The sequence below is a fragment of the Lissotriton vulgaris genome, chromosome 12, assembly GCF_964263255.1.
Source record: "Lissotriton vulgaris chromosome 12, aLisVul1.2, whole genome shotgun sequence".
Lineage (NCBI taxonomy): Eukaryota > Metazoa > Chordata > Amphibia > Caudata > Salamandridae > Lissotriton > Lissotriton vulgaris.
In genome coordinates this window covers 61,128,511-61,154,457 of record NC_141700.1, presented here as the reverse complement: position 1 = coordinate 61,154,457, position 25,947 = coordinate 61,128,511, and the positions used below count along the sequence as shown (strand labels likewise).

Here is a 25,947-nt window from a genome sequence, read left to right as displayed (position 1 = left end):
TACTGGACAGGTTCGGGTAGGGGACCGTCTCCTGCTGCTGCGACAGAAGGTCCTCCTGAAGAGGCAGACTAATCGGGGGATCGACTGACATGCTGAGTAGCTCGGGATACCAGTATCTTCGTGCCCAGTCCGGAGCCACAAGGATGACTTGGGCGGGGTCGCGCCTGATCTTCTTCAGCACTCTGGGCAGAAGTAGTATAGGCGAAAAGGCGTACAACAGACCACAACTCCACTAGCGACGAAAAGCGTCTCCGAGCGAGTGCCGCCTTGAAAATTCCAACGTGAAGAACTGATGACATTGCGCGTTCTCTTCTGTGGCGAATAGATCTAACCAAGGCTCTCCCCACTGCTGAAAGAGACCTTGCGCCACGTCCGAGTTCAGACGCCAATTGTGATCCATCATGCACCGACGGCTGAATTCGTCCAACCTGGCTTTCAGGGAACCTGCCAGGTGTTGAACCACCAGGGTCACGCCCTGATGTTCCAGCCATTGCCAGAGGCGCAGAGCCTCCTGACACAGGGTCCACGACCCCACCCGCCCTGTTTGTTGGAGTACCACATGGCGGTGGTGTTATCCGTGAGCACCTGCACTACACTCCGCCGGACAAAGGGGAGGAGTGCTTTCAGTGCAAGCCTCTGAACTCCGCCTCTCCCATGTGGCCCCCCAGCCCAGGAGGTATGCATCGGTCACAACTACGTGCTCCGGTTGAGGTAGGGAGAGGGATCTGCCGCTGACCCAATCGCGGTCCATGAGCCACCACCCCAACTGTCTTGCAGTGCCCTCCGAGATCAAGACGTGGTCGGACAAGTTGCCCTGATGCTGGGCCCACTGAAACTTCAGGTCCCACTGCAGAGCCCGCATCCGCCACCTGGCGTGATGCGCCAGAAGGATGCAGGAGGCCATCCACCCCAGACTCAACCTGACCAAGACTCGGGATAAAGGCTGAAAGATCGGAATCAGAGCCTGAATATCCCGAACCCGCTGTTCGGGAGGATATACCCGAAACTGCGGCGAGTCTAGAACCGCTCCGATGAAGAGGAGCTTCTGAGAGGAACACAGGTGTGACTTCGGCACATTGATGGAGAACCCCAGCAGGTCGGCCGTAGTCTGGAGGTGGCTGACGACTGTCGGGGGCGAGCCCGCCTTCAACAACCAGTCGTCTAGATAGGGGAAGACTGACACCCCTAATCTGCGCAGATGAGCTGCAACCACTGCCATCACTTTCGTGAACACCCGAGGGGCGCTGGTAAGGCCGAAGGGGAGCACGGTAAACTGAAAGTGCTCGTGACCTACCGTGAACCGCAGCTAACGCCGGTGGACCGGCAGGACAAGGATGTGGAAATAAGCGTCCTGCAAGTCCAATGCTACCAGTCAGTCTCCAGGGTCTAGGGCATCTAAGACCTGAGCCAAAGTCAGCATCTTGAACTTCTCCTTCCGGAGGAAGCCGTTGACGTTCCGCAGGTCCAAGATAGGGCGTAGGCCCCCTTTGCCCTTTTTGGGAACCAGAAAGTAGTGGGAGTAACAACCACACCCTACTTCTGGCCCAGGAATGCGCTTGATGGCCCCCTTGGCCAAGAGGGCCGTAACTTCCTCTTGCAGATATTTCAAGTGATCCCTCCACACGCGGTGGCACTGCGGTGGCATGGCTGGAGGGGTAGCCTCGAAGGGGAAGCAGTAGCCCCTTCGGACGATTTGCAGCACATACCCGTCCGATGTGATGTTGCGCCAGTGGAGGAGGTGATGGCGAACCCTGCCCCTCACTGGCGTTAAATTGGCCTGAAAGCTCGGACTAGGAAGGCTTTGAGGCAGATGCTGCGGGCATGGATGTGGACTGGCCTCGCCGTTGTCCCCTGGCACCGCCACAGCGGTTATCACGTCCACCGGCGCGCTGGATTTTAGTCTGCGGCCCATGGCTGGCAGGACGAGTGGGGGTGCCCCTTCCTTGGCCACGAAAGGAGCGAAAGGCAGCAGTATTCTGGCGCGGGGCCGACAGGCCCAAGGCTTGGCCGTAGCCCTGGAGTCCTTAAAGCGCTCAAGCGCACTGTCTGCATTGTCGCCAAAGAGGCGACGGCCATGAAACAGCATGTCCATAAGGGTGTTCTGGACATCAGCCGAAAAATTGGCGGACCTCAGCCAGGCGTGGCGACGAACCGCCACCGTCGTTGCAATCGCCCTGCCTAGCGAGTCCGTGGTAACCAGCCCAAATTGAATGGAATATTGTGCCGCAGCTCACCCCTCCGCAAGGGCTTGAGCGAGTTTAACCCGGGCCTCCTCCGGGCATTGTGGCAGCACGTCCGTGACCGTGTCCCACAGAGAGTGGGTATAACGGCCGAAAAGGCACGCGGTGTTGACCGACCGCAACCCCAAACTAAGTGAGGAGAGCAGTTCATACCTTTTGGATTCCCGATCAGGGGGAGCTGTAGGGAATGCGGTCTGGGAGTTAGAGGCCTGGATAACCAGGCTCTTGTGGTGGGGTAAATGGACAGGAAGCTAGGGTCGCCCGGGCCGGGCGGTGGCGTCTGGCCACGTTCCTATCTACAGGGGGACCTGTAGCAGGCCTGGACCAAGTGCCCCACAGAACGGCAGTAGAGGCTCCGAAGAGCTTGCCTGCGGTTTAAGGACCTCAGTGAGGAGGTTAGTCCTCACGGCCACGACGGAGAGCTCAAGAGCTAAGGCCTTGGCCGCCGTCGTCAACACCACACTGTAGGCAGCCCCCTCCTCCGTAGCCACGGTCGGAGGGGAGACAAATCCAGTGTCGGGCGAAGTGTCTAAACCACTGGCCTCCCCTAGCTCACCTGCCCAGTCCTGAAAAGACTGGCACTCCTGTGCCAGAAGGTCGTCAGACCCCTCCCAATCCGCCTTGCCCTCCATCTCCTCTCAGGTTCATATGATGGGGCCGGATCATAGAAGTATTGCACTTCTCTCGGCCTCGAATGTGGCGTCGATCGACGCTGCTCCGACGTCGGAACCGGATCGAGGGTGAAGGATCGGGGACGACGTCGTCCAGGGACGGCGTCGGGGGAGACACCCTAGGGGTCGACGCCAGCGGAGAGGTCGTTAGGTCGACCAGCGGCGACCCGGATCCGACGTACCCCTGGGGCCCAATGGCACCTTCGTAGGGCCCGTCGAAGGAGAGCGATTCCTCATGGCCACAAGGAATGTGTCGATCTCCTCTGGCGTCGCGTTCAGCCCAGGGACCGGCAGGTATGGAGCTGGCTGCGGCGCCGCGTGGGCGGTGTCGCCCGAACCGCCGGCCGCGTCGTGCGAGGGTGGGGGGGGGGGATCAGAAGAGCGGTGTCGCTTCTTCGACTTCTTGTGCATCTTGCCTGAGGACTTGGAGCCCGACAAGTGGTTTCGACTCACCGAGCTGTGATGACTACGGCCCCGCGACCGGTCCCTCGGCCTTCTCCTCGACCGGGAGCTCGAGCTGCGTGGGGCCAAATGACGGAGCTCGAGGTGCTTACGGGACCGCTCCCGCCTAGCTTTCGACGTCAAGGCCCGGCAGTCGGGGCACGACTTGTCATCGTGGTCGGCCCCTAAGCAATACAGGCACCGGCGATGGGGGTCGGTAACCGACATTAGTCGGCACAGGGTTTGAACCCGGGCATCCTTACCGGCACCGATGGAGTCGTTCAACTCGAAAACAGATCAAAAGGATCGAAAAAGTTTAGTCAAAAAATGACTAAAGGGTACCACTTTTTCCGGATCGGCGCTTGCTGGCGCAGAAAAAAGAAGAACTGACGTCAGCGCACGAGGGCGGCGTCTAAGTACTCCGACGATGTCATTCCGGCGCCAACAACGCCGACGAAGGACGCGGAGCCGCAGACGATGCCTACAGACGCGCAGGGGTACCTCTACGCAAAACTTTCCGGATCCAGACTGACCCCCTGGGGATATTCTAAGGTAAGGAATCTAATACTAACCTGTTTCTTTCAGATCGAGTGTTAAGCAGCTTGTTTTACCAGATCTAATTATATAGTGTGGGTTAAATGAAAAAAAAAACACACAGTGTAGTTATAAAAATATGTTGCTTTAATACACAACACTCACTAACACATTGGTATATCTCCTACCCAGAGATATCAACACAAATACACAATAATACTTCAATTGCAAGAGGTACGTAAGAACAATACACAATGGTCCCCAGGAGACCAAACCATATACTAGGAAAGTGGAATGTGAGGTGGCGCATAAGCGGAATGGCCGCCATTGAGTGAGGCTCCCGCAGTCCGGACGAAATACTTCATTTATCCTAGTCCAAATATATTGCTATACCCGAGGGCACACTGGTAAATGAAGCGGAACACATGAGGAAGGAGCGGAGCTGAATTCTGCGGTGCCTGCAGCGATCTAAGGCGGCGAACAGCGAGGTGCAGCTATGACCGGGCTGCAACCCTGGTCCTCCTGGAGCTGTGAGTGGGGCACGGCGCGCATGCAAGACCCGAGGCGCACATGCATTGACTGGGCTGACAAGATAACATGGCCGCGCTGAGGCAGTAACGAGGCTCTTTCTGAGATGGTGCCTTTTTGTCCAGACCCCGAGGCGCAGTCAGGAAAACCTGATCACAGCGTGGGGACATTGCGCTGAGGCGGTAAGCACAGATAAAGGTAAAGCAGAGCTCTAATAAATCTTCTGCTAGGGCGGTCATAAGCTACGATATAAAGGCGGCATCAGGTTGAACTGACAGAAATGCTACATTGGGAACGTGGCATACATCAACCCAAACGAAGAGCTGAGGAGGCAGGGTATAGGCATTAGACAGGCGATATCTACATAAACCACTGCGAGTGGATTACAAACCGGTGTGACTGGGACCTAAAGCGCGCGCACTAATGGTCGCGAAGGCAGACCAGAAGAACGGCACTGCACACAACCACAATACTATACCACAGCACGAACGCCAGCACGTAAAAAGGCGCTGTAGTACATAATCCTTCACAGCAGGGACCTATAGAGTGCATGGTGTCGATCACGAGGATAGGCTGGGAAGCAGCACTACATGCGATAAAACTGCTGCAGCGCGCTTTGGGCCTGCCCAAGAAAGAGATACAAGAAATGCCAATATAAACAACTGGACCAACAGGGTACACACAACAACTCAAAGGTACGGCTAGGAGGAGACAGAATGTGGACAATTACAGTAACCATCACGCCGCGACTACGTGCGGGCTGGAAGTATAGAGGTGAACACCAAGCAACAGACTGTACTACGGACTCGCATCTGCTCATGGAGGAGTATGTAGAAAAGCTTCTCAGAGCGGTGGTAGGAACGGAATCACTGTCCCCACACTTCAGTGTAGAACGGGCCCATCGCTCACTCGGGCCAAGACCACCCCCTGGGAACATGTTTAATCTTTTTCCATCTGCGTGCTCAATCGAGCCGAGTAAAATTAAAGGCTGTGTTTTTTAGGTCGAGCAGACCTAAAAAGCAGGCGAAGCCTGCTTTGTCTGCGAAGACATCTTTTGCTGGCGTGTCTGGGGGAATGTGAGACAGCGTTCAAGCACGAGCTTCGCTGTCTCAGATTCCTCCTCGAGGGCGCGCACGTCTCCGTGCTATCCCCTGCCTCGCATTCTCTCTCATTCACACACAGTCACGCATGCGCATACACATTCCCTCGCGCACACACGCGCACACACTCCCCCCCCCCCTTCCTCCCCAGGCATACACACAGGCAGGCACGGAGTCCCCTACGGGGGACTCTAACTTCACATCAGCCCTGGGCCCCACTCACCGGCTGCTCTCTTCCGGCGGGGCTTCTCTCGCGCTCTGCTCCTCACGGCGCGTCTCCTCTTCTGGATCGGGGCTCCCTCAGGTCAGAGGAGCCCCGCAACAGGCGCCACACTGCTCCTTCTCCCCGGGCCCTCTCCTGGGGACCCGGGCTACCCAGGACCGGCAGGGCGCTCCATGCGCCGGCAGGCTTTCTTCTCCCGGACCCGAGGAGGCGGGACTTCCGGTCGGCCGCGAGCGGATTGGCCGGCCGGGCAAGAGCTTCCGGGTCGCCGCGGGCAGCGCGGCGGCCCGTTTTTCATATACTTGTTTTACCATAGCGATCGCTTTCTATGCTGTTTGCTTTTTTTGGATCCATTTCACTGCTGCTCCGCTGAAATGCCTCCCTGACAGCAGTTGTCTGCTCAGTCAGTGCAGAGAACAAGGGGCGGCTCGGGTTTATGTTGCCCATAGAAAGCCAGGACACCTCCCCGGGTTTCCTTTCACGGGTAATACCTTGTCTTCTATTTGTTGTAGCACTCGATGAGAGTGCATGTGTTCTGCAGCTGCCTCCTTCGTGTACTTCTTCCCACACCGTGTTCTTTCGCGCACACTCCCAGTTGCTGTTCTTGCCTCCTCCCCGTTGCGGGTCCCTAGTACTTAAAGCTTCCCCACCACCTCCTTGTCCATTTACTTCCCCAGCCCCGACCAACCCTCCATTGTCCATGTGTTTCTCTATCCACCCACCCTCGGATTTCAGCTTGCTGTCCCTCCTGCCCGACCTCTGTTAGCACGCCTCCCCTTCATCTGCTGTCAGCATGCTGCCCCAGCCCATCCTGTCAGCTCACTTCGCCAGTATCCGTTGTCAGCTTGCTTCCCGAATATCTACCGCCTGCCCTCCATTGTGGCTTGCTTTTCAGTCCTTCCCGCCTGCCCTCTGTTTTCAGCCTGCTACCCCAGCAATATGTTATCAGGTTGCCTTCCCATCACCATTTTCTTCAGCCCGTCCGCAATTGGCCCGTCCCGCCTATTGGCTTGTTGTCATAGCTGGCGTTGCAGACACAGCTACACACTTTCCCTCACCCTGACTCATCAGATGCTTCAGAGGGCACCTGTTCCATGCACTCCCCACTCCTCCATTGGCACACACTGCGTTTGCATCTCTTCAGACGAGTTCTAAGGGTGTGGTTTCCTTACCTCTCCCGCTTGCTTTTTATTTTGCTCACATCATCTAATTGTACATATTCAAACACTGCTTAATGATATTTATTATAAGTTTACATTTATTTTTAACCTTTTTTCATACATTTTGCGCCAAGTTTTGACCCTGGTTCCCCAGGCCCAAAGTCGTCAGCTCTGTTTATTACCACGCATCCCTAAGAATCTCCTGTTTGTATCAGGTGCATTAGGCCGCGCCCAGCGCCCTGGCAAAAACTCCGGTTCATTGATGCCCTACTTGCTTTTTTTATTAAAATCAGCCAGACTGCCACCACGCTTTATCTGTAAGTACGACAGCTGCCTGCCTTCCCCAGTCTTATTATATTTTTCTTTTCATTTACACACTCCCAATGTATCCAGTGGCAAACCACTTTTCCCCTTTAATAAAAAAAGGGGGTGGTGGGGTCACCAATCTAACAGCTGCCACCCCATTCTGTACCAACTGTTTTATTTATGGCTGTCCTTGGTAACATCTGAAGAATGTTTTCTGCCCACAAAGCGTGGGGCATGCCAAATTATGAAGATTTGTATTCCAAACTGGCGGGCCTGTTACCAATAATTCGTTGCTTCTAACTCGTAGAAAAATACCAGCTCAAATTCCCGTTTGACAGTGATCTTAAAGGTAAACAGTTTTTTTTTTGCATAAGTTTCAGGTGGCTTTCCATTGGGAGGTCACTGGGTGAAGCAAGAAGTTAACGCCGGGTTGCAAAATCAGGGGAACTATTTGTCAGAAAAATGACACGACCCTACCTAGAATAAAATAAAAATAAGTCCATTAAATTGCACTCTTGTTCCTGCTAACATGTAACATACTTTACTTAATCTTGTTTTATTATATTGTTAGACTGCGTAATAAGTCAAGAGAAATTGGCACAAGTTTTCTTGACTGGTAAGCTTACTGACAATCTCTGGGCAGCCGCTGTCTCTGGGGATGCAGGGCCGGTGCTTGGCACCTGGGTGTGAAAAGTGCCCCACCCCCCCTTTCTAGACGGCAAGCTGTGACTGTTCTCCCGTCTCGTGGTCCCTCCACGGCGGATCTCTTTCCCACTCGTGGGGGGCATCAGCCGCCCCGCTCTGTGATGTAAATGCGATGTCCGTGAGAGCAGCAGGCCCTAGTGTGTGTGTGATGGACACATGTTCACTTCTGGCACTTAGAAGTAGGCGCCTGGCGCACTGCGTCCCTCTTACACTCACGTTGGACACCCTGCGCTCTGGAGACAGCGCTTCTGATAGCACCGTTTACATGTTTCTAGTCGCACCATACATCATTCAGCCTTCCATTCACACCATGGCTCCCCCTTGCTCAACACTGCAAACACTCCCCCCACCCCACACACTCCTCCAAATCCTGCAGAGCGTGGCCCCCACCCTGCCCTCGATGGCGCCGCCTCCCATCCAATCCATCCCAGGTCACTAGGCCTTCCCCCTTCCGTCGTAAAACAAAAGCCTTGTGACACTACTTGCAAATCTTCACACACCCCGCCCCCCTCGCCTACTAAAATTCAGGCTTCACAAACTGTCGTGCATGTCGCTTGGGTAACAAGCACTGGCGTTGCCAATAGGTCTCGTATTAGGAAAGTTGGAGCTATTGGTTTTGTAAATGACAAAGCCCTTTATGTTTTGAAAACAAAAATAAAAGGCATTGTTATTTGCAATTGTAATAGCTCCAACTTTCCTCCTGCGAGACCTATTGGCAACGCCAGTGCTTGTTTTATTTCTTGGAGGGGGAGGCAAGACAGAGGCAAGGAGTGTGGCAAGTGGCCGGAGGGAAGCCGTGTGGGGGCGGGAGAGCCTGGTGGGGGGGCGGGAATGCGAGCGAGGGGAGGAGAAGTGTGAATGCAACACAGAGATGCAAGCTGCTCTTTAGTACTGTCAGTCGCAAAAATAATTTAAAAAATGTGAATGAAACATAAATAAAGCAAGGCGTGTTGGGGGTTGATTAATGTTTTGGAGCAAAAGACCAGTAGGAAGGCCCTGTCGGGAATGTGCAGCTGTCGGGTATTCACAGGAGTGCAGAAAAGCCACACATCAGCAAAGACTTTCAGGTTTTGGAAAAAGTACAACGTTGGTAGGATCGACAACTGTGGACCGAAATAAAATGAAAATTGCTTTTTTTTGGCCTGGATTTTGTCAATATCTGAAGCAAGTGTCTGTTTAAATTCCCTGTTCCTTTTTTCGTTCGAGTTAAGTCAACATGCCTCGTTTCTACCAATGTTCCCCAATTGCGGCATGTTTTTGCCGGCGTATTTTCTCTAATATTATGTGTGGATACCTTGAAAGCATGTTATGGATCCCACTCTCCTGGCCATGCGCTTGGAAACAAATTATCTCTTAAATACTTTGACACGCGGACCACCAAACTTGCTTTGGTTTGTCCTGCTTCAATGAATGACTCGAGCAAGAAAAAGTAGTACATGGCATGAACTATGGTAAAGCACTCAATATGAAGAGGTGGTACCGCACTTGCCTGCTGTTTACAAAGCCACGCAGTCGTGCGTTTGCTGTGAGAAGTATTTACTACAGCTGCAGCCCCGGCCCCTGGGGAGGCCAGCCTGTGGCTGTTTATTTACGGCTCCGCGGTGCATAACAAGGTGTTTCCCCGGGGAGGACGGTGTCTGTTCATGATCATGTTTTTGTGTCTGTATTCCCGTATAGATGTGCCCGTGGGGGGCTCTGAATACGCGGCTGCGTCCCGAGGCATCACGCTGGACAGCTAGCTTGACCTGTGAGGAAGGAAGGGCGCGCGGGGGGCGTCCATTTACATAGCGTGCAGGCGGCATGCCAATGTCGGCCGAGACTTTACTCCATGCGTGCCCTGATAACGCTGCTCAAATACTTGCAGGAACGGGGCTTGTGAGCAAATTAAATGTTTATTTAGAACATCTGCTGAAGTGAAGGAAAGTCATAATACCCCAAGGGCACAGTTCATTAAATATGATTCACTGATTGAAATTAAAAAAGGGATTCCGAGTAACACGGTTAAACTCTCTGCACAGTTAACAACACTGGCGTGTTTATTTTGGCCTTGCTCGTTTTTATTAAGCTTTGAATAGTATTGTGTAATTTTGAAGGTGATACAAAAAACGAAGGGAAGAGAAGGGAAGAAGCTGGCTGGGGAGGTACAGTGCTTGTTCTTGTTGGCAGGATTTACAATTCCGACCACAGATCACAGAATGTCTCCACTCCTGACCGTTTATTCTTCCGGAATCCGTTGCTAGTCTGAGTGGCTTCTGAGATTGGACTGGCTAAAAAAGTGGACTGCTGACTACCTTTCCTTTTACAGATGAATGTCTCGGGTGTATGAGTGGCAGGTTTGTTTTCCTTCCTCTTGCATTCTTTAACTGGGCTGGCCTCTGAGAAAAGGCAGCTACCCAGAAGAGCCCCAGGGAAGCTTAAGTGTTAAAAGTGGCGGCGGTGTGCGAACCACAGCAGGTGAGAAGCGAATGTGAACAGCCATTTGCTAAACACTAAAACTATGTTTCAGGCAGGATCTTCTACATACTAACACATGGGCTTACAGTGACAGAACGAAAGATGCAACATTTTCATTGACTGTGTAGCACCTGTCAGAAAACGCTGCTGATATGAAGTAATTAGTATTTTCTTAATTAATGTTATAAACGCAGTTTTTTTACGCTCTTCTGCAGTGATTAACATCCTGATCAGAGGCAAAGTTGAAAAAAAAATCACGGATTCAGGCCTGATTTGTGAGACGAGTCCTTACACATGGGAGCTGCTGTGTGTGGATCCCGAACCTTCCGTTCCAAATATTACAGTAATGCACAAACAAATATACTGCCTAATTTGTTTTACCTTTTGAATAGAAACAAGAGAATCGTGCATGGGAAGCCTGATGCCACTGTTCGAAGTGACAAAGCATACGTGTTGGTTCCCAAACTGTATGCTTGTTGCGTGGCGCCCCAAGTTACTTTTCACGGAGCACTGTAGTGCTGTGACACAAACATTGTGAATCACTGTAGCGTTAATTTTAATTGACAAAAAATACCCAGCTGGAAGAGGTGATGGGGCCAGGCAAGCAGTGTTATGGGAGGGGTGAGGGGGTCAGCCCGCTTAAAGCAAAAGTGAATAATAAAAAAAAACGAAGTCTGATGTTGCATGAAGCGAGTGTCAGCTGTGGAGTGGGGAGGGGAGCCCTGGGGAAGCAACAGATGCATTTCTTCATGTAGAGTGTTAGAAAGAAAGACGGAAAGGAAGACCGAGGGGAGGCAGGCAGATTAGGAGGGAAGCCGGATGGGGGCGGGAGAGCCTGGTGGGGGGGCATGAATGCGCGAGGGGAGGCAGGCGATTTTGAAGGTGATACAAAAAACGTAAGCTCGTTTTTAAGCTTAGTTTTGTGTAATGGCGCCCCAAGTTACTTTTCACGGAGCACTGTAGTGCTGTGACACAAACATTGCGAATCACTGTAGCGTTAATTTTAATTGACAAAAAAAGCACCCCAAGTTACTTTTCACGGAGCACTGTAGTGCTGTGACACAAACATTGTGAATCACTGTAGCGTTAATTTTAATTGACAAAAAATACCCAGCTCGAAGAGGTGATGGGGCCAGGCAAGCAGTGTTATGGGAGGGGTGAGGGGGTCAGCCCGCTTAAAGCAAAAGTGAATAATGAAAAAAAACGAAGTCTGATGTTGCATGAAGCGAGCGTCAGCTGTGGAGTGGGGAGGGGAGTGCTGGAGAAGCAACAGATGCATTTTTTTCATGTAGAGTGTTAGAAAGAAAGACGGAAAGGAAGACCGAGGGGAGGCAGGCAGATTAGGAGGGAAGCCAGATGGGGGCGGGAGAGCCTGGTGGGGGGGCATGAATGCGCGAGGGGAGGCAGGCGATTTTGAAGGTGATACAAAAAACGTAAGCTCGTTTTCAAGCTTAGTATTGTGTAATTTTGAAGGTGATACAAAAACCGAAGGGAAGAGAAGGGAAGAAGCTGGCTGGGGAGGTACGGCCATACAAAAAAGTAAGCGAAGAGAAGGGAAGAAGCTGGCTGGGGAGGTACGGCCGGCCTGTGGCCGGCCATAAATAATTAGGGGAGGAGAAGCCCTTTGATGTGCTGGGCTGGCCCTGAATGCGCGTGCTTGTTTGCTCACGTGATTCACGTGAACTTCATGAAAACCGCGGGGCTGAAAGCCCTTTGGTTTGACGATGATTTTGGCAACTTGAATTCTCGTTCCCTCAATGCGCTTGGGCGCATTGTAGGTCACGAGACCAAAAAAGCAACACAGGATTGACATAAAAGCGCCAATTTTGCATCTTTTTTTTAAACTTATTTTTCCACACATTACCACATCACGGCATCCTTGGGGGTCTCGCTACTGATGCGTTCGGAGCCCCTGCAGCAGCACGGACGCAGTTTAAAAAGACTCTTTGGTCATGTTCTAGGGTGGCATTATTTTATTTCGGGCCTGTCCCGTGACGTCACGCTGGGGAACGGGGCATCTTCTTGCGTCACAGGGCGGGGCAAATCCTTAGATCAGCCAAGACGCAGCACAATGTCCATTCAAGTAGTGTCACAAGAAGCTTGCCAGTCTCCCCGGAACATGCTATGGGCAGACAAAGGAGTAACAAAACAAACAAGCATTTGCAATGCAATAGGTCTCGCATTTACCCGAGTTAAAGCTATTGGCATTGTAAATGATAATGCCTTTTATTTATGTTTTAAAAACGAAAATAAAAGGCATTGTTATTTGCAATGCCAATAGCTCAAACTCGCGTAAATGCGAGACCTATTGCATTGCAAATGCTTGTCTTCTTAATCTCCTAACAAGTGTCGAGCCTAAACACATCAAGCTGAGCCCCTCTGCAGAAGCACTATCAATGAAAGTAGGCTCGTAATGCTTGAATCAATTAAGCATTTTGTAAATCATTTTAAGCGAAGGTTACTTTAAAAAAAATATATATTTTCCAAACGAATGATTTACTTTTAAATACCGGACGAACATGTAAAAATCATTATTACACACAGAGTCACAACATTAAATGTCCATCACCTCTTTTTACTCTGCTGTCTGCAATTACGCTATTCCCAGGTCCTACAACCAAGCAGGATGAAACCAGACTACTTCCCTTAACTCTTTTTTTGTCCGCCAGCCTCTGTGCAAACGAGACGTAATGGCTGACATTGGCATGTCACGATGCCCACCAATATCATTGCAGAATTTCCTTTCCAGAGGTATGGATGCCGAAAAAGACAGAATTTTGATTTGTTGCAGGTGAGTGACGTAACTCTAAACACTCCAACAATGCCGAAGTGAAGATGAGGGGAAGGTAGGCGGAGAGAAGTGACGTGCAACACACACTGCAGTATCTGATTCTTCGGTGTTCTGAAAAGTCGTTGTTCCGACCTTCGTTGTTCCAGACTTCTTTAAATGTGAGTCTTCGTTGTTTAAACTTCGTTGTTCTGATTAGTCGTTGTTCTGACTTCGTTGTTTAGGATGTTTCCCTGTATAAAGGGTTCCCACTGCTCATGGGACACAACATGACTGAAATGACACTGTTACTGGTTAGGCCTACAGTTAACAAGCAGCTGGACACCCTCGGAGCTTACCCAGGGTCTTGGTCAGCGACTCCGGCCACCTGGAGAGGCGAGAGGTACTTGTGGGCCACCCAGCAGGACATCCCCAAAAAGGTGTACCCCACTACTTTTCTTTCAAAGTATTTGTTTTTGTTTTTAGTTGTCTCAATTTCAGAACAAGTCTGGGATAAGTTGGAGACATGTATTGTAACAGATGGGATTTCGGGTACTGAGGGGGGGATGGGATGGATGAAACTGGCATAATTGGGATGCTTCAGTGGGTGGGGGGTGGAGGGGGGGAGTTAACTGTTTTGATGTCGCTAGCAGGTATACTGTATTCAGGTATTATGGCTCATTAATCAGACAACTATCAAACATTGTCCATCTTGTTGTGTGGGATGGTGCGATGGCTATGGAAGATGAATGTATATTGAAGGTACTATCGTGGAATGTCAAGGGCTTAGGAGTTCCGAGAAAACGTAAACAAATTTTGGAATACTTGGACAGACAGCAGATACAAATAGCTCTGCTACAAGAAACACACATTAACCCAAGATCCCCAAACAAGTTCGCCAGCAAGTGGGCAAGCACTAGGCTTTTCGCTTCCTATTCCTCTGAAGCCCGAGGGACAGCCATACTGATCAAAAAGCAGACACTGTTTGTGCTGGTGGGAGCAATAGAACATCCCCATGGGAGATATGTTATAGCGTGTGGGCGGCTTGGTAGAGAGTCAGTTACATTGGCAAACTGCTATGGCCCTAATGTAGATACTCCTGAATTTTTCACTACAGTATGGGGGAAAATACTCAACGTAGGATCCACTCATAATTTGGCGAGGCGATTTTAATGTGGCCCTAAACCCAGCCCACGATAGGTCTAACCCGGCGATGCACCATTACAACAACTCCCAAGGGGTAATGCAGGGAATAATGGAGGAAGGCGGTTTAATAGATAGCCGGCGTTAGACCTATCCACAGGTGAAAGAAGGCACGCACTTCATGTCACACATAGGGACATGGGCATGTATTGATTACTGTTTGCTCTCAAGGGGATTGGGTTCCACCATCAGTAATGTTGTTCACCCTGAAAGGACTTTCTCAGACCACTGTCCCGTGAAGCTAACACTTGTCCCGCCCGGATACGATAGGCCCGACGTTGCTGGAGATTACAACCTCACGCTCTGTTGGCTGCAGTCTTTCAAGCTGTACTGGGAGACGAAATCAAAGACTTCTTTGTTAGAAACAAAGGGTCAGTGGACAGTGTGGAGGTAATCTGGGAGGCGTTTAAAGCCACAATCAGAGGGTACTGTATATCCAAGAGCTTTGGAGTACTTAGGGACATACAAAGAACGATCCAAAAACTGGACCGGGAATTGAAAGAACTGGAGAGGAGGATGGGGAGAGCAGAGTCAGGGCAGGCACAGAAAGAGTTTCGAGAAAAGCTGTCAGAATATGGAGAGACTGCGGCAAGGGAGGTGAAATTTAAAGAAAGATAAGAAGGGGAAAGACCGGGAAAGGCACTAGCAGAAGTGACAAGATGTCCACGCTTCACAACTCACATACTAGAGATAGAGGGGCCCAGGGAGATAATGCATCGCGACACGCTCGACATACTTGAAGTGTTCACCACACACTACAAAGCACTAAACACCTCACAACGACGCGGAAGAATGGAGCTAGACGACATTATGGGGGATGTAGCACTTGGGTGGCTAAGTGACACGCAAAGGGAATTCCTCGGTCTGCCTTTGGAAATAGACGAAATTAGGGATGCAATTATGCAACTGAAAAATTGGAAGGTGCCGGAGTTAGATGGGCTTCCCACTGAATTCTGCAAGAACTACATAGACATCATAGCGCCGGTCATCAAGGAAGTATATGAGGAATCCCTGGAAGTTGGGATACTCCCCCTTTCGATGCGGGAGGCGTTGGTTAAGTCTCTATTGAAACCCGGAAAACCCCAACTCGTGTGATTCATATCGACAGCTGTCACTGATCAATTGCGACACAAAGATATTGGCCAAAGTACTAGCTAACCGCCTAACTCTTCTAATGGATAAGCTCATAATTCCTGACCAATCAGGTTTTGTTCCTGGTAGAGCCACCTCCCATAACCTCCGCACCCTATTCTCTCTGATTCAGACAGTGGCGCCTGAATTCCCGCTGGCTGCAGTTTTCTAATATGCCACCAAGGCGTTTGATTCCGTGGAGTGGGACTACCTCTTCGGAGTGTTACAGCGTATGGGATTCCCACTATTATTTATATTGTGTATTAAACTGCTTTACCATCAACCCACAGCTAAAGTATTGATCACTGGGAACATATCCCTACGGTTTCCATCTCGATGAAACCGTATCAGGGATGCCTGTTGTCCCCACTTTTATTTGCCATAGCAACCGAACCACTGGCCTCCAGGCTTCGTCAATGCCACCAAGATCAGGCATTCCGCTGCTGCTTACGCCAAATTCTGATCTCCTTATATGTGGACGATATGACATTATATATCAGGGACCCTCAACACAATATCAATCCTTGTTGCGGGAATTTATAGTGTTTGGCCGATTGTCCGGTGTTAATATTAACTGGGGGAAATCTCAAGTTTTTCCTCTTACGCCACCGGTCCCCAAATTCCAACTTGACTTTCCAATGGAGTGGTGCGACAAGGCTTAACAACAATGTCACACGCTGGATCTCTTTGCCTCTGTCGCTGGCAGGCCGTGCCTCCCTTATAAAAATGATTGTGCTTCCGCTTCCTGTACCTTTTCTTAAAAATACCCTATCATCCAGGACCTTATTTTTTTAAAAACCTATGCGCTGAACTGACTAGACTGCTCTGGGGAGGAAAACAACCACGACTCAAATGGACAACCTTCACCAGGCCGTACGAACACAGTGGGTTTGACATCCCAGACTTCAAAGTCTATTATTTAAGCGTGCAAGCCCATTATGCATATTACTGGATCTACCCCCCTAGATATATGCCACAGATAGCCACCGAAGATTGGCTTGCAGACGCTATACCACTAAATGGCATTATACACGATCACAGCCGCACACGAGCAACACCGCCCACCACAGTCACAAGTACAGTAGATGCCTGGAACCGTATGATCGATAGCCTCTCTTTGCCACTCTTGTACTCATTGCGGCTGCCACTGACATATCACCCCGTGGTGTCCCTGCTACAGGAAATGGGGTTTCAGAACGTATGCAAACATATACATATCAATGCATGGGGAGACTTATTCCATGAGGGATACAACCCACTCCACTGGACATATTCCTCTATGTGCGACTGAGACAAGGGATGAGAGCAGTTCTCCCGGATTTCCCTCTAGAGCCAGCAAATCTCGTCCCATTACATAATATGCTGGGATCCACAGACGGGGAAACAACTAGTGTCAGGCCTATACAAATGCATACGCGCCCAACAGGAGAAAACCCCTATTTCAGCCCGCATACATTGGTATGAGGAGCTGGGACAGGAGATGACTGATGAACAATGGGACTACTGCTGTAAGCAAACGTCACGAATCTCTGCCAGCTGCAGATTGCGGGTGACACATTATAAATTCCTGCAACGCTTATATTACACACCCGCAAAAAAATACAGCTTTAAATTGCAAGATCATGATAGATGCAATAGATGTGGTAGGGCAGGGACGGGTTTTTTACACCTGGTGTGTGAGTGTCCGGCAGTACATGAGTTCTGGGAACAAGTCTATGAGGCGCTCTGAAAAATGATAAATACCACGCTGGAGAGAGACCCCATGATTGCCCTCCTGAGCTACACTGCACAGATTCCCAAATCATATCGGAAATTTCTAGCCATATCACTATTGCTCGCCAAACGCAGATGGGGTAGGAGCAGGCCCCAAAGTTCAAAGATTGGTTGGCAGATTTACTATATTGTCAGGAATAAAAAAAGACATATGCGGAAATGCTTCCTAGGGCGTCCAGACCTAAAGACATATGGGGACCTCTTCAAGGCTACCTTCTCCAGCGGGATTCAGATGAGATGGACTCTGCTCCCACTAATAACACATGACGGATTTGTGAAGGCACCTATCACTCTTGGCACCCTGAGAGCACATGCCCGGTGCTGCTACTACTGGAGAATGTGGGGCATGGGTTCTACAAAGTACGGGATTGGGTTATTATGGACCAGGGCAGAATTGTACATCTGATGTTCCAAATATGCTCACAAAATACCACACCTATATGAGTAATTTGTCGTAATTTGTCACAAGTGTATGTCATACCAGATGGATATATTTATTGCCTCATGCATGCGACGATTTAAGAAACTGTCCATTATCGAATATTTGCGACCTGCTATATGGTTACTGAAATGTACTGTTATGCTTATATGATAAAAGAAAAAAAAAAAAGAAAAAAAAAAAAAAAAGAAAGTGGAATGTGAGCTGCGACCAAAGTCGGGACTTGGACCAGGAGACTTAGAAGAGCTGGAGACACAAAGAAACACTCAAAGTAAGTACCCAGGAACCCCAAGGAGGCTGTGTGCAGAGTGGAACACAGCTGTGTACTCAATTCAGGTCAACAGGAAAATCGCAGTTGCAGTTTTGAAGAAGGACGCTTCCCAGAGAACCCTGAAGAAACCCTGTGGAAGACAGATGGTTGAAGAGTCCCCCCACCCATGGATACCCCCTGAAACCAGGATACCTATACCAGGGAAGTCAGGTGCATAGGTGCGAAGTGACATCGAAAACCACCGTAGACCACAATGGAGGACTTCAGTTAAGATGCCGTTGCCGTATATTGTGCAAGAGTCCAGTAGAATCCAAGAGTGGATTCTACAAGAGTAGAACCTGCAAGCAGAGGGGACAGAGTCTATGCCACCAGGAGGGGACCAGGAGCCACGTAAGAGCAATGACCACAGATGAAAGATGCAGGAGTAATGACAGTAACCTTGTCACTGCAGCTGTGAAGACCAGGAGCCGTGAACGAGCTGTCCCTTGTCAGTAGTCGAGAACCAGGGTGTCGGTGTCTAGCAGGAGTACCAACAAGCCTTGGCAGCAGCAACAGACGTGGTAAACGAAGGAGCAATGTTGGGACCAGCAAGGTCCAAGGGACTCATCAAGTACAGGAGAATCAGAGCTGGCCCCGAGCAAGCAAGGGAACCCAATGACGAAAGAGAAGACCCTCAAGAGAACCCACAGGCCAAAGGCACAGGAGTCGCAAGAGGACCTCAAGCAGCTCACCAAAGATGAAGGCCCACGGTGCAAAGGATGCGGTGAGGATAAAGATCTTTGCAGGAAGAGATGCCGGAGCTTCTTGTAGCCCGAAGATCTCTGGAGGCCAGTGTCAAAAAGCCTTGGCAACAGCAAGTCAACACAGTGCACAGGGGTTCTGTTCCAGTGGTTCCGACAAGGGATACTGGCCTCAAACTTGCTGAGAGGACGTCCGTGGGACGTCAGAAGCAGCAGCCTGGTTAGCTTCATTGCGGTGCCTGCAGATGCAGGAGAGTGACTCCTTCACCCTAAGGGAGACTACTTCGGGTGTCCTTGATGCCCACAGGCATGTTGAAGAGGATGTATGACGTTACAACGCATACTTTTACAACGCCTACCTTTACAACACATTTTTTACACCGCAACATCCATTACAACGCATACCATTACAACGCATGCCATTACAACGAACTCTTTGAAACTACCTTTACAACGCATTGCACTACAACGCATACTACATTTACAACGCATACCATTACAACGCATAACATTACATTGCATGTAAGGTAAGTATTGGATAGTGTAGGGGTAAAAATTACTATTCTAACTCCAGGGGGTGCAACAGTAGGGTAAGTGTTGGATAGTGTAGGGGTTAAAATTACTATTCTAACTCCAGGGGGTGCAACAGTAGGGTAAGTGTTGGATAGTGTTAGGGTACTATGCGTTGTAATGGTATGCGTTGTAATGACTGCGTTGTAATGGCATGCGTTGTAGTGGTGTGCGTTGTAGTGTCATGCGTTGTAATGGTTGTGCGTTGTAATGGATGTTGCGTTGTAAAAGTTTTGTTGTAATGGTAGTGTGTTGTAAAAGTTGCGTTGGAAAGGTTGTTTCCCTGTTGAAGATCCTAGAAGAGACAGACAACGAAGAAGACTTGCAGGACAGCTAGACCAGGAGTCTTCCTTGATGCAGTCTCGGTCCCAAGCGAAGTCCAAGTGTCCAGACGGCCGAGAGTGATGTGGTTTCAGGCTTGAGTCATGTCCCACTAGCCAGACCCCCAGGATTTTGCGGCATAGATTTGCAAATTTAGCAGCAGAAAAATGGAAATTTAGCGGCATTATTGCGGCACTTTATTGTACTCGTAATCATTCCTTTTCAGCCTTAAATCAATTTAAACTGATTTACCCGAGTACTCCACTGTGAAATAGGTATATTTAAAGTGTCACATATGCATCTCGTGAGAGGGGCCCTATTACTCCCTGGGGTGTTCTAGCACCTATGTATGCAGACCTGCCGGGGCACCTCTACCTCCTGGGCCCAAACAGAATGTGCTACACCTGTGAGCCAAGAGGAGTGTTTGCCTCAGAGCCAGAGTGAGTGATAGCCACAACTCAGGTGAGCTCAGTCTCCTCTTCACAGGGCGGAGATCGGTGCTACGAGCAACTCTTGAAACTGTTTAGATACCAGGCCCCACAGCACAGGTGAGTGCCTCTAGACAGCTCAACCTCATTCTGGGCTGCAGTAGAGGAATGGGTGTCCTCAACCATTGTTAAATGTAGCCAGACAATTTGTTTTACAGCACAATTTTCCATACATTGTTCCTAAAGGCCAAAGGTTTTTCAAGTATGTATCTATGATAAAACCGTGCACTACTCCAGGTCGGTTTTCAAGGCTGGGTGCCTCAGTCTACCATGCCCCGGAGTCAACCAGCTGCATACCAGGGTTTTTCTGGCGTCTTAGATTTGTGATGGGGGCCACTGAAGTGCGTGGGTTCCTACAGTACTCTTCATGGATGGGATCTATTTATTGCCTAGTCATGTGGGGGTTCAACCCTGTTCCACACTACGGTATAAGGGATGCAGTCTCCACTGCATGTTCTATTATATCCAATCGGTGCCTGGATACGCTTGGGAGCCTAAATGTTTTTCTTTTTCAAATCGATCTATTTTTGTCTGTATGTGTGTGCATATTTTAAAGTTACTGTATGTTTGTTGGCTTGCATAAAATTTCAAGGGCATTTTTTGTGAATTTATCTGTGTGTGTATACATGCCTGTGTCTGCTCAATATATTTCCAGGATACAAATGACAGCATGTATAAGCACACAATTAGTGAACTGCAGGAGTTTGAGTTTCATGTAGTGCACTCACTTACATAATTAATAAATGAAATCCGATTTTAATGAAAACCATTAGCATATTCACAGATTCGCCCCTGCTCATCATCGGATCTTTAGTAAGATTAATTCTAATTTATTCGACAGCATTGAAGCTGTCAAAATAAAATACCTCTCTAAACACAAAGCCGCGCAGCAGCTCATTCCTCGAAATATCCTTGTGGAAGATATGTTGTCAAAACAGCACGTGCCGTTACAACAAGGGCAGGTAAAACCACCAAATGATTCAAAAGCCTGTGAAGCCAGATGCTTTTGTGGAGCAGCTTAGAATTCAAACTGCTGCAACTTCATAAACATCCAAGTGGCTGTGGACGCCTGAAGAAAATATCTGGCAACCTAACGGGTGTTTCTTTTTCTCATTAATTGCTGTTGATCAAGGCTCCGATTTTCCGCAGACTTGTTCTGAGAAAAAAAGCGAGGGTGAAAGCTGTACACGTATTGTTCTTCTTGATCGCCTCTCACAGCTTGGCCAGGAGGAAGCAGCTATTGGACGGCGGCACGGAATGACGTGTGCGCGCACAGCCAATAGATGGGGATTTATTTGTTTTGCTGTCTCCCGGTAGAAATGTTTACTTTTTTTGTAAATATCGCGGCCACAAACGTAAATATCGCGGCCATCGCGCTAGTCCCCTGATTTCGCGATTTTTTCGGAAATCGCGAAAAGCTGGAGGGTCTGACTAACAGGTGAGCCCTGTTATACCCTAAGAAAGGGGTAAGGACGACTCATGGGTCCCTCCCAGAGGAGGGGCTGGACAGAGGGGAGGATACTCCCATGTCCTTTGTCCAGTTTCACGCCAGAGCGGGAGCCAAGGACTCCCTGAACTGGCTCAAACTGGAGTATGCAAGGAGGGCACCAAATGTGCCCTTCAAAGCAGTCTGGTGGCGCTGGCAAGCGGCCCCAGCCCAATACACTAAGTCCTGTCTGGGAGGTGGTCACACCTCCGTGTCAGGAAACCTATTGTTCTACCTTCCCCTGCTCGAGCTCGGCAGCGGAAGGGCAGAATCGTGTCTGTGGCCGGCAACAGTACTAGCTTGCTAGCAGACCCTGGAAGGCTGTTACCAGGAGTACTGCTGGTGTTTTCCCGGAGGTGTCCCCTAGTGCTTGGAATCATACCTCCAACACCGGTAACATTGGTGGGGTATGATTCCAACATGTTTGATACCAAACATTCCGAGGTTTGGCACAGCCACTATATAGTTAACCATCGTGTAATGACGAATGGCCAATATATGTATCAAATCGGCTGACTGCATTAACAAAGCCTGGAGAATCGACTCCGGGGTTTGTAGGGGTGTCCTGCCCCTGCAGAGGCACCCACACATTTATAATCTAGCCCTCTGCCTTCAGGATTGCAAGTCCTACCTTAGGGGTGACTTGTACGTTTTAAGTGTAGTGACCTCAGATATAAGGAAACATATCTGTTGTAAGTGGTGCTAGCACCAGCTTACACAGGCTGTAATGGCAGGCCTGTAGTCACATTTTGAGTGGTCTCTCATGGGTGGCAAGAAACATGCTGCAGCCCAGGGAAGACCCCTGGTGTACCTATGCCCTGGGTACCTAAGTATCATTTACTAGGGACTTACGGGGGTACACCAGGTGCCAATTGTGGAGGTACAAAAGTACTTATCATGTCAAATTTAGGGAGGAAGCACAGCGACTGGGGTCCTGATTAGCAGGATTTTAGTCAGACTAGTCTGTAAAACATACTGACACCAGCAAAAAGTGGGGGTAACCATATAAGTAGATCCTACTTTCCTACAGAATCTATCTACAATGGGTGACTTAAATAAAGATGGTTTGTCTGGCAAACTCAGCAATGCAGACAAGGAAAATGCTACTTACCAGTATGCATCTGTTCTTGCCATGTAGAGCTGTAGATTTGTATACTTATGCATAGATCGCCATCTGGTGTTGGGCTCGGATGTTTGCACTTTGTTTTTGTCTTGGAAGAAGTCTTTGCAGTCACAAGGTAGGTGATTCCTTCTTAGGACGATAGTGCGCATGGGCATCAAATCCATCTCCAGATTGTTTTGCCATGGAGGGTTATGAGGGAGTTAGTAAGAATTAGAAAAGATGTCCAAGTGTAATGTATCTAAGTAAGATAGTACTGGAACAGATAGAGGTATCCGGGTAGGCGTATACGAATCTACAGCTCTACATGCCAAGAACAGATGCATACTTGGTAAGTAGCATTTTCCGTTTGAGGCAAATGAGCTGTAGGTCGTATACTTATGCATAGACTAAACAGCAGTTATCCCCTTAGTGGTGCCTACCTGTATCTGTTGCAGTGGTTTGAAAAAGTGTTTTTTAATACAGCCTGGCCCACACTAGCTCGTTCTTTTGCTTGCACGTCTACACAATATTGTTTTGTGAACGTGTGAGGTGTAGACCAAGTTGCTGCTTTACAAATGTCATCTAGGGGACTGTTTCCTAAGAATGCCATAGATGCCCCTAGTTTACGTGTGGAGTGAGCTTTAGGGGGAATGGTTAATGTGCGTTTGGCTTTAGCATAGCATATTTGGATGCATTTAACAATCCACCTTGCAAGTTCTGTTTCTGAGATAGGATTGCCCTTATGTGGTGGGGAGAAAGACACAAAAGGTTGTTTAGTCTTTCTAAAGGATTTTGTTCTTTCAATGTAGTAAAATATCGCTCTTTTCACATCTAGCGTGTGAAGAGCTCACTCTGCTACTGAGTCTTGGGGAGGGAAAACCACTGGGAGTTCCACAGACTGGCTAAGGTGAAAAGCAGACACAAATTTAGGTAAAAATGTTGGGTTAGTCCTAAGAACCATGTTGTTATGGTGAATTTGTAGAAATGGTTCTTGCATGTTTAATGCCTGGAGTTCACTGACAATTCTGAGAGAGGTGATGGCAATCAGGAAAGCTATTTTTGAGGTGAGAAATTGTAATTCGTATTTATGCATAGGTTCAAATGGGGGACCCATGAGTCTGGTAAGGACCACATTCAAGTTCCATACTGGGCCGGCTGGAACTCTAGGTGGAATTATTCTTTTAAGTCCTTCCATAAAAGCTTTGATAGGTAGTGCACAAGTTACTACTTGTGAAACAATATATCTGTAAGAGACATTAGTTAGTGATAGATTCCTTACCTTAGAATATCCCAAGGCGTCAGACTGGATCCGGAAAATTTTGCGTAGCAGTACCCCCGCGCGCCGGCAGGCGTCGTCCGCGGCTCTGCGTCCGTCGTCGGCGTCATTAGCGCCGGAATGACGTCGTCGGAGTACTTAGACGCCGCCGATGCGCGCTGACGTCAGTTCTGATACACAGCTTTTCCGCGCCAGATACGCAGAGCCATGATAGAACCAACACTGGTGCCATGAAACTAGGGCCCTGAAAGGGGATGACCTTAACCCTAGATATCGGTTCGCAGAACGGGGAGGATGGGTGGGTCGGTAAGGAATCTATCACTAACTAATGTCTCTTACAGATATATCGTTACACAAGTAGTAACTTGTGCATCTGAAAGAGACACGTTAGTGATAGATTCCTTACCTTAGAATAGATACCCCAGCAATACCAACCCCAGTGGTGGGTCTGGGAAAAAATAATCACACCAGAAAGTCCTGGAGGACAGAACGGCCAAAGAAGCCATCCCTCCGGACTTGGCTGTCCAGGCAATAATGTCTCGCAAACGTGTGCAGCGAGGCCCACGTAGCTGCCTGGCAAATATCTTGCAAGGGTACTCCTCGGCCCAGGGCAGTTGTAGTCGCCGTGGCCCGAGTAGAATGAGCCCGTAGACCCACAGGGGGTTCCTTCTTCGCCAAGGAGTAACACGCCTGGATACACAAGATGATCCACCGCGAGATGGTCCGCTTGTGCACCGCCTTTCCCTTCTTCGCGCCCACGTAACCAACAAAGAGTTGGTTATCCACCTGGAACTGGCGTGTGCGATCCAGATAGTAAGAGAGCGCACGTTTTGGGTCCAGACGGTGGAGCCTCTCTTCCTCTTTGGAGGGATGCGGAGGCGGAAAGAAGGTGGGCAAGGTAATGGACTGCCCAATGTGGAAGGCCGTGACAACCTTGGGTAGGAATGAAGGTCTCGTCCGCAACACAACCTTGTCCGGATGAACAGAGAGGAAAGGGGGTGTAGAAGAAAGAGCCTGGAGCTCACTCACTCTCCTGGCAGAGGTGATGGCAACCAGGAAAGCAGTCTTCAAGGTAAGAAGACGGAGAGGACAGTTATGGAGCGGCTCAAAGGGAGCACACATTAGATAAGTAAGTACAAGATTCAAGTCCCACTGAGGCATCACGAAGGTAACAGGAGGGAACATATGAGTGATGCCCTTTAAGAATCTGTTGGCAAAGGGGGACTTGAACAAAGATGGCCGATCAAATAGCCTTAAGAAGGCGGAAAGGGCAGAAAGATAGCCCTTGAGAGTGCCCAGAGCAGAGCCCTGCTGGGCAAGAGAAAGAAGGAAAAGAAGAACCTCAGAGAGAGGATCCACAGCCTTTGCTGTGCACCATGCCACAAATTTGTTCCACCTGCAGGCGTATACCGACTTTGTGGAGGGACGCCTGGCTGCCAGAATGACATTACAGACTTCAGGAGGCAAGTCAAATGGCCTCAACTGTCGCCGCTCAATCTCCAAGCTTGTAGGTGGAGACTGGACAGGTTCGGGTGGAGGACCGTCCCCTGCTGCTGCGACAGAAGGTCCTCCCGAAGAGGCAGACGAATCGGGGGATCGACTGACATGCTGAGTAGCTCGGGATACCAGTATCTTCGTGCCCAGTCTGGAGACACAAGGATAACCTGGGCCCGGTCGCGCCTGATCTTCTTCAGCACTCTGGGCAGAAGTGGTATAGGCGGAAAGGCGTACAATAGAACGCAACTCCACTCGCGACGAAAAGCGTCCCTGAGCGAGTGCCGCCTTGGAAACTCCAACGCGCAGAACTGATGAGAATGCGCGTTCTCTTCTGTGGCGAATAGATCTAACCAAGGCTCTCCCCACTGCTGAAAGAGGCCTTGCGCCACATCCGAGTTCAGACGCCATTCATGATCCATCATGCACCGTCGGCTGAGTTCGTCCGCCCTGGCGTTCAGGGAACCTTCTAGGTGTTGAACCACCAGGGTCACGCCCTGATGTTCCAGCCACTGCCAGAGGCG

General features: G+C 49.7%; 1 protein-coding gene across 1 annotated transcript in view; it reads right to left on the bottom strand.

Moving 5' to 3' along the window:
* The window catches only part of ZFR2 (zinc finger RNA binding protein 2), an 811,721-nt gene that overhangs the window by 90,975 nt on the left and 694,799 nt on the right, over positions 1 to 25,947 (bottom strand). The gene's annotated exons all lie outside the window — the stretch shown is intronic.